The 9,410-nt window shown below is 52.2% G+C and overlaps 1 pseudogene; it reads left to right on the forward strand.

The window, feature by feature from the left end:
• Positions 1 to 1,998: 1,998 nt before the first annotated feature.
• LOC138734077 (olfactory receptor 14A16-like) lies at positions 1,999 to 3,035 on the forward strand (annotated as a pseudogene).
• The last annotated feature ends 6,375 nt before the right edge of the window (positions 3,036 to 9,410 follow it).

Genomic DNA, 9,410 nt, shown 5'->3' on the forward strand with positions numbered 1-9,410 from the left:
GAGGGTCTTCCTGCTTTGAAGAGGGTGCAGTGTGAGTCAGGGCTGCTCACAGCTCCACATCAGCCCACAGTATTTCAAAGAGGACATTTCAAGATCCGGACAGGGATTCTGTCAAAGATAAGGAACACAACTGCATCTGTGTTTTCATTTCCCTGCCCTTGGGGAATCTGAGGCAAGAAATGGAGCAAGAGGCTTTCATGCTAGAAATCACTGAGACTCCTGAGCTGTATCCTTGAGTGGTCAGTACGTCTGACAGGAGCCTCTAAATGTGTCTGCAGCTGCTCCTCTGCCCATGAACAGCACTAGGATCACCCCTGCTGGACCCATCAGGCTTTGTGTGTCCTGTCCTTTTCTGCTTATAAACTGTGCTCAGTTTAACCTGGTGAACAGGCAGGTTTCTGTAGGTGCAGGGGGAGAGCAGAGAGGGTCAGATGGGGTCTGTAAGCACTGACAGGTAAAAGGCATGGGACAAGGCAACACCTCCAGTGAGGAAAATCTCTGGGCAGAAGGGATAGGATCAGAGGATGAGAGTAAATTAAAACAGAGATGTTGTGGGAGGGAGAATTCAGACAGCTCTGTGTGATGCCCTTCAGTACAAACCCTTCCACTGAGCAAGCCCCCTTGCCTCCTCTGCCACCCAGCAAAGACTCTGCCCTCAGCTTGGGCTCCAAGGCTGAACCCCCTCCTCTGCAGCCAGAACTCCAGCAGAGCCATGGTGCAGCTCTCTACTCATGAGTATATTTTCCTCTCCAGAGCACAGGGGCTGAGAGCAACAGTGCAGCAAGTTTATGTTTAGGAGCAGGGAGGGCACAGCTGGGTTAGGGCAACGCTGCCCTGAGTGCCCGGCTGCCTTTGCCCTGGCTTCTCTCAGCTGCACCAGCACAGCTTGTTTGATGGCTTCTCTGTTTCTCTGTGTTCTTGCTGTTGATCTCCTGTTCTTGCTGCCAGGCGTTCTGGGGTGAGGAGTTCCAGCAGTCGAGTCAGGCACTGACCTTCTGATTCCTCCCATGCAGGTGTGTCCGTGGGAATGCAGTGTCCAAGCTTTCATCTCACCCGTGGGGCTGTGGGCAGAGCAGTCTGTGTCATTCCCTGAGGAAAGAGCTGACTCTTCCTTACTGAAACACCATCATTAGGATATTGGGATAGTTCCATGACGTTTCTTTCCAAGCTGTGAGCTTCCCTCCAGGATATAAACCTCTGCTATCACAACTTGGTGCTACCTGAATGACCTTGGAGAAGTGCAGAGATGCTGAAGCCAAGGAAATGCTGTTGGATTTGTGAAATGAGCCATGTGCTTCCTGGGCTGAGAAAACCCCTTAGGAAAGGGTGTGACATTGAGTGGTGTGAGCTGGAGCCCTCTGTGCACAGAAGGGTCTGGTGGCTTTTCAGGGTAAGACGGCAGTGTGATCCCCCTCCATCTCAGAAAGGTGCAAGTCCAGGGCAGCTCAGGACAAGAGCGAAGGAGAGAGCAGCTCCCTTCCCTCTGCACTGAGCCACAGACAATGCTCACGCCTTGCAGGAATTGCTTTATTGTCCCTGAATGCAACAGAAATACTGGGCGTTTCTGACATCCATGAAGATCTCCAGCCAAGATGGTACAGAGCTGTAAAGAAACCCTCACCCTCTGAAACAGTTTGGGAATTGTGGATTCTTAGCACTGGGACTGCAGATACTGCGAAGCCCTTTTGCATTAGGTGCAGTATTAACTTGAAAAGTAGAACACCAGTACTGTCCACACTGTCCCCATGAGCCCCTGCTGCAGAGCAGGGCTGACTCCTCGCAGGCAGCGGGAAGAGGCTCTGCTCCTCCAGCAAATTCAGCTGGCACTAAGCAGGGCTCCAGGCACGGAGCTGGAGGAAGGGCTGCAAGAAAAGGGGCAGGGTGTGTGCAGCAGGGGAGGGGAATGAGAAATGGCTTTGATTTTTGCTCAGAGACGTCTCCCCTAACTTGTCACTGTCCTTTCCTCCTAAGATAGTTCTCCATGCCCAGAGGCAGCACATGTCCAACAGCAGCTCCATCACCCAGTTCCTCCTCCTGGCATTCGCAGACACACGGGAGCTGCAGCTCCTGCACTTCTGGCTCTTCCTGGGCATCTACCTGGCTGCCCTCCTGGGCAACGGCCTCATCATCATCACCATCGCCTGTGACCACCACCTCCACACCACCATGTACTTCTTCCTCCTCAACCTCTCCCTCCTAGACCTGGGCTCCATCTCCACCACTGTCCCCAAATCCATGGCCAATTCCCTTTGGGACACCAAGGTCATTTCCTATGCAGGATGTGTTGCCCAAGTCTTTCTCCATATCTTTCTCATTTCAGCAGAATATTATCTTCTCACCATCATGTCCTACGACCGCTACGTTGCCATCTGCAACCCCCTGCACTACGGGACCCTCCTGGGCAGCAGAGCTTGTGTCCACATGGCAGCAGCTGCCTGGGGCGCTGGGTTTCTCACTGCTCTGCTGCACACGGCCAATACATTTTCCCTGCCCCTCTGCCAGGGCAATGCCCTGGAACAGTTCTTCTGTGAAATCCCCCACATCCTCAAGCTCTCCTGCTCACACTCTGACCTCAGGGAAGCCAGGCTTCTTGTGGTCAGTGTCTTAGTAGCATGTGGCTGTTTTGTTTTCATTGCGGTGTCCTATGTGCAGATCTTCAGGGCTGTGCTGAGGATCCCCTCGGAGCAGGGACGGCACAAAGCCTTTTCCACCTGCCTCCCTCACCTGGCCGTGGTCTCCCTCTTTCTCAGCAATGCAGTATTTGCCTACCTGAAGCCCCACTCTGTCTCCTCTCAATCCCTGGACCTGGTGCTGTCAGTTCTGTACTCAGTGGTTCCTCCAGCACTGAACCCCCTCATCTACAGCTTGAGGAACCAGCAGCTCAAGGATGCACTTAGGAGACTGATAACTGGATGGTTTCCTGAAGTAATGAACTGCTCATCGTCTTCTGCATAGCAGTTATCATGCAACTCATGGCAGGCCCAGACTGGCTTCTCTATTTGTTGTTGGTGTTGCTGGCTTTTCAGTTGCAATAATGTTGTCATTCTGGTTTTAATTCACTGTCTTCTCTTTTCTTGCTGATTGGCTGTGTTACTGAGGAGCTGTGCTCTCTCTGTGTTTAAAGAAAATAAAGGGATAATCAATGACTTTTGTTTCCTGATATCTTGTCTCCAAGGCCTTTTTGGAGCTGTAGGGACAGTTCGTGTGGTGGTGGGTGGAGGGGAAAGGAGTCCCAGCACCGCAGCACTGCCAGGCACCAGCAATATTTCACCTGGATGTCCCTCCATGAACCGAGGTCCCTGTGTCCATTTCTCATGTTGCGGGGCAAGCGTACTTTTATATTTTCCGGTCCTGGGCCATGAGGAGGTGATGGATGAGTTGGGGCTTAGGCTGTCAATTGTGTCTCAGAAACTCAGAATCCAGTAGGAAACATCTGACTGTGAAGGGGTTGGTGAGGTCAGTTCTGTCTCTGGAGGTGATGGGGCAGCAGCAGGAACACGGCTGGGAAAGGAGCTCTGGCCAAGCCCCCACAGGACCTGTGCAGGGTTAAGCCTTGGATACAGGTGGAAAACACAGCGGAGCCTCCTCAGGGCAGGACCGTGCTGGCAGCGTCACCGGGCAAACCCCTTGCAGTACGGGGGCATCACGGGTCCTTCACACTTCGGCACCTGCCAGGATCTGCTGACAGTGTCTCTGGGGCAAATCCCTTGTGCTCCTTCTGTTGCCCCTGCAGTGTCACAGACACAAATCCCTTACAGTCAGGGGGCACCTCGGGCCCTTTGCCATTTCTTCTGCCCACAGGGATTGCATGAAGTGATTATTACAGTTTCTGGAAATTTCTATATGGGCACAAAATCTGATTTTATTATAAAAATTTATGACTGGATAAGGGTTCAGTGGTGTCTGGGGATGACGTGCCATGTGCACAAATAGGTGTTAAGCAGCCTGCAATCAAGCACCAAGTGCAGAGAGAAGCAAATGCAGGAAGGGAGTGTTCCGGTAGAACCCAAATACAGAAAGATATGGAGAGCTAGGATGATGTCAGGGGAGAGGAAAAGGTAACACAGTGGAACTTGTCAGGAAGAAGGAATGTCACGGGAAGGGTAGTGGATGGGCAGGAGTAGAAGAGATGGACAGAGGGCAAAGCTCACCCATCGCCTGGGGTGAGGGGCCAGTGCTGGAGCTGGCGATGGGAGAGACCAGTGCCCTGGGCACCTCCCCAGTCTGTCCCTGCCACCAAGGGCACCCACCGGCCTCCTCTCTCCGGCACCTGCCGGGCTGGGCTCTGCCCCTCTCGCCCTCTGCAGCCTGTCCTCCCTGCATGGTCACACAGCTCAGCCAGCACTGCTGGTGTCCTCTCCCGGGCCCTTTCCAGCTCAGCCCCGTCCCTCCCAGCTCTCCCCACAGCCCTGCTTTCTCTCCAGCCCCACAGAGCAGCCCCGCCTGGGGCCTGGAGTCAGCGATACAGCACTTGGGAAACAAATCCAACTGGAGTGAAGGAGCAGGGGGCAAGGCATGGGGCATGGGGCAGTGCACAGTCAAACTAAAACGGGACCACCTGGGCTGGGAACATCTCTCATGTGGAAAATAACCAGAAGCACAGGCTCCACCTCCGAAGAGCAGGAGCTGACAGAACCGTCAAGAACTGGAGGCCCTGCCATGGAGATTAAACTCCGAGCGATGACTGCGCAGGAGCAGGCACGGACACACCTGACCTACCCTGGCCGTGGGGCAGAGTTTCCTCTCCGGCAGAACCAGCACCGGGCACTGCGAAGGCTGAACCGCAGCCGCTTTGTTTCTCACACACAGAGCAAGGTGCAGGCAGCTCCCAGCGGAGAGACCACCTGCCTCCTCCAGATCCTCCTGGAGAGAGAGCCCAGAGGGTGCTTGTCCTGGACAGCAGAGAGGTCTCCTAGGACACCGGGCAGCGTCACAGGGCAGCATCACAGAGGCCACGGCCAGAACCATGGTTGGGGTTGGAAGGGACCTCAAACATCCATCTAGTCCAACCCCCCTGCCATGGGCAGCAACATCCTGAGAGGGGCAGAGTTAGGATTTGGGCCATCAAAATTGTGGATAACTCTCAAAATGAAGCTTTGTTGCCTGAAAGAGTCTTGGGAAGATAAAAATTAGCTTTTGGAACCTATAACTAAGGGTTTGGCCTCTGAAACTGAGGCACTGGAAATTCAAAGTCAGGCATTGGGCCTTGAGAATGAGGCTCTCAAAAGGAGTGATTAGACACAAAATTCGAGTTTAGACTCTTACAATGTAACTTTGGGTCATAAAAATCTACGGGTCCTAAAAAACAGGTTGGAACCCGGGAACTGAGGATTTCAGCACCAAACGTAAGATGTTGGGCATGAAAGAGGTGGGTGTGCTGCTACTCGTGAGTCTTTTGGCCCTGCAAGGGAAGAGAATCTCTTGGTTCCTCGGTGGCCCCAAGAAACGAAGCTGTGGTCCCAAATGCAGGGCTTTGGGAGCTCCAGTGCAGGCTTCAAGCTGTAAAAGAGGGGGTTCTATCCTTTACACGAGACTCTGCAGCCTCCAAAGAAGGGTTTGGGTCCTACAAATGGTGCTTTGAAACTGAAACTGAGGGTGTGAGCCTGATGCAATGTTTTGTGCCTTAAAACGATGCCGTGGTAGCAAACATTAAGGATTTCCCTTGAAAAAATGGGATGGGAGAGGCTCATAAAGAGGATTTGAGCTATCACAATTGGGGACTTCATTCTAATCTGAGGCTTTCTTGCCTGAAAAGCAGGCTTTGGTGACCAAAAACTAGCTTTTCAGACTTTTAGAGGCTTTTGTCTAAAAAATAGAGTCTGTGGACAGAAAATCAGACTCCATTCCTTAAGAATTACACTCTGGGTCTTAAAATGAGTCTTTGATGCTAAAAAGGGGATTTGAGCTCACAAAGGAGGCCCTGTACCCAAAATCAAGGCTTTTGGACCCAAAAGGGAGGTGTTCCCCAGTCCCCCGTGCTTTTGCCAGGCTCAGGGGGAGTTGTGGGCACTGAGGGCCAAGGGGAGGGGAGGGTGGGTGCAGAGCCATTGGCTGGAACGGGGGTTCTGCACCAAAATGAGGGGATCTGGCCCCAAAATTGGTCTGGGGGTACTAGCAGGATTCGCTGGGGACACACGGAGCCCTGGACCCTCTTTCACACCAGCACAGAACCATTAAGGCTGAAAAGCCTCTGGGCTACCCCAGCCCCAGCCCAGCCCCGTGCACGGAGCATCCCGAGGTGTCAAATCTTCTCGGTTTGAACTCCCAGGGGTGGAGAATCCCCCGCTGCCCTGGAGCCTCGGCCGGGGCTGCACTGAGCTCACACAAAGGCATTTTCCCTCCTGTCCAACCCAGAAGGATCCCACTCCTCTGGACAAGAAGGTGGATGTCCCCAGGTGCCACAGGAGCCGTGGCCGACAGATACCTGAGTCCATGGAGCTGGTCAAATGACAAAATCCTTTCCTTTAATCATGACCTCAGTGCATTTTTGATGTTTAAACTTCCTCTGTGAATGCTGACATGGACTGAGCAGCCTGCTCTGACCTCAGAGCTGGCCCTGCTTTCAGCTTTTTTCATTGGACTAGAAATCACCTGAGCACTCGTATTGCCTAAGTTTTTCTGCTATGAGCATAAGATGTAGAGACCCACTTAGCAGGTTGCCCTGAGCCTCCCCCAGCAGGACAAAGTGTGCCCTCACCCCTCATGCTGTGGCCCCTAACTCCATCCTGGCAGACCTCCTCCAGGACCTCTCCCATTGCTCCACTTTCCTTCTGAAATGTGAGACTCACTGGGTCCTGTGGCATCGTCCTGGTGCCAGAAGAGTGAGGGCAGCGATTGTCTCCTTTGCCCAGCGTCAAGAGTTGCTCCCTCTGCTCCTCCCAGAGAGGGGCTGGGGGTGGGCAAGAAGTTGTCGGGGAACACAGCCAGGAGAGCTGACCCCGGCTGACCAGAGGGAGATCCCTTAACAGAGATGGCATGTTCAGCGATAAAACTATGGCAGGAGAAGGAATAAGTGGAGATTTTTATCATTAAAGGTGACAGGTGGTGGTAGACTGGTGGGGTGTCAATCTGCTTGAGGGAGGTGGCAAGTGATGATATTTGCATTGGTTTTAGGTTTGGGTTTATGTTGGATTTTTGTCTTTTTTTCTTTCACCTATTAAACTATTTTTAGCTCAGCACACAAGTCAAAAATCATCTCCATGGAGCAGCACGTGCACAGACCTTACCGGCTGAGGAGTGCCCCGAGGAGGTTGACCTGGGCACCAGGACACCTGCTTGTCCTTATTCACAAAACAACCTCCACCAATCCCTAGCCCTTTCAAAAGGGATTTTCTAAAGAAATACTGATCTTCTCCTGGTACTTCCTCAGCCTGCGGAAGACAATGCTTCAGGGAGACCTTATTGCAGCCTTCCAGTACCTGAAAGGGGTCACCAAGAAAGCTGGGGAGGGACATTTTACAACCACATGGAGTGACAGGATGATGAGAAATGTTTTAAATGGCTGAGGGGAGGATTTAGATTAGACATTAGGAAGACACTCTTCACAAAATAAGGTGGTGAGGCAGTGACCCAGGTTGCCCAGTGAAGCTGTGGCTGCCCCCTCCCGGAAGGTGTTCGAGGCCAGCTTGGATGGGGCCTTGAGCAGCCTGGTCCAGTGGGAGGTGTCCCTGCCCATGTCTAGAGGGTGGAACTGGATGGGCTTTAAAGTCCCTTCCAACCCAAATCATTCTATCATACTGGAAAGCATGGAAATATAAACTTTAAACTAAAATATAATTTTCTTAGGTGGACTTTGAAATTTTCCTGTTTAACCGCACTGGGAAATGACTCCAAGGAGCTGTGCAAGCCTTGAAGACCTTAAGAAAACCACAGGAAGACAAAGAGCTCATTAAGTCTTTCTGTAGTTTGATGAGACTCAGGGTGGATTTGCTGCTAGGTCCTTGAAGGATCACTGCTGAGAGGAGATTGAGGAAACATCTCAAGAAGTCAAAAGAAAAGCTGAATATTCCTTGACGTCTTAACTGCTCTCAATGGGGACTGCTAGTGACAAAGCCTCCCCAGGGACTCGTTAGAGCTCAGAATTAGAGGCCATGACTGCAGGAATGCAAAGGCGCTGTGCAGGGAGCTGTGATGCTGAGAAAAGCCGGGGATTGCTGGATGAAGCAGAAAGGCCAAGCCCTGAGCCCCAGGCCCTGGGCAGGCAGATCTGGCTTTGGCTACAATGGCACTTGTGCCATGAACATTTTGCCAGTTCCTCCTCCTGGCATTCGCAGACACACGGGAGCTGCAGCTCCTGCACTTCTGGCTCTTCCTGGGCATCTACCTGGCTGCCCTCCTGGGCAACGGCCTCATCATCATCACCATCGCCTGCGACCACCACCTCCACACCACCATGTACTTCTTCCTCCTCAACCTCTCCCTCCTTGATCTGGGCTCCATCTCCACCACTGTCCCCAAACCCATGGCCAATTCCCTTTGGGACACCAAGGTCATTTCCTATGCAGGATGTGTTGCACAACTCTTTCTGTTTGTCTTTTTCATTGCAACAGAGTATTATCTTCTCACCATCATGTCCTACGATCCCTACGACCGCTACATTGCCATCTGCAACCCCCTGCACTACGGGACCCTCCTGGGCAGCAGAGCTTGTGTCCACATGGCAGCAGCTGCCTGGGGCGCTGGGTTTCTCACTGCTCTGCTGCACACGGCCAATACATTTTCCCTGCCCCTCTGCCAGGGCAATGCTCTGGAACAGTTCTTCTGTGAAACCCCTCAGATTCTCAGTTTCTCCTGCTCACACTCCTACATCAGGGAGCCTGGGCTTCTTGGCCTTAGTGCTTGTTTAGCATTTGGCTGTTTTGTTTTCATTGTGGTGTCCTGTGTGCAGATCTTCAGGGCTGTGCTGAGGATCCCCTCTGAGCAGGGCAGGCACAAAGCCTTCTCCACCTGCCTCCCTCACCTGGCCGTGGTCTCCCTGTTTATCAGCACTTGCCTCTTTGCCTACTTGAAGCCTCCATCCACCTCCTCCTCATCCTTGGATGTGGGGGTGTCATTTCTGTACTCAGAGGTGCCTCCAACACTGAACCCCCTCATCTACAGCACGAGGAACAAGGAGATCAAGGGTGCAGTGTGGAAGCTGATAACTGGATGGTTCCCTGAAGCAATCAACTGATGTTCTCTTTCGGCATAGCAGTTATAATGAAACTCATTGCATTCCCAGTCTGTCTTCACCATTTTGTTGTTATTACTGATCTTTTAATTGTGTTAATGTTCTCATCCCTTTTCTCTTTTACTGTCCGCTTTTCTTTTCTGGCCAAGTACCTTTCTAACTGAGGAGTCATTCTCTCTGTGTTTTTAAAGAAAGTAGAGACCTTCAACAAATTCTATTTTTCCTGAGCCCCTTCCTTCAA

The sequence above is a fragment of the Phaenicophaeus curvirostris genome, unplaced genomic scaffold, assembly GCF_032191515.1.
Source record: "Phaenicophaeus curvirostris isolate KB17595 unplaced genomic scaffold, BPBGC_Pcur_1.0 scaffold_55, whole genome shotgun sequence".
Taxonomy (NCBI): domain Eukaryota; kingdom Metazoa; phylum Chordata; class Aves; order Cuculiformes; family Cuculidae; genus Phaenicophaeus; species Phaenicophaeus curvirostris.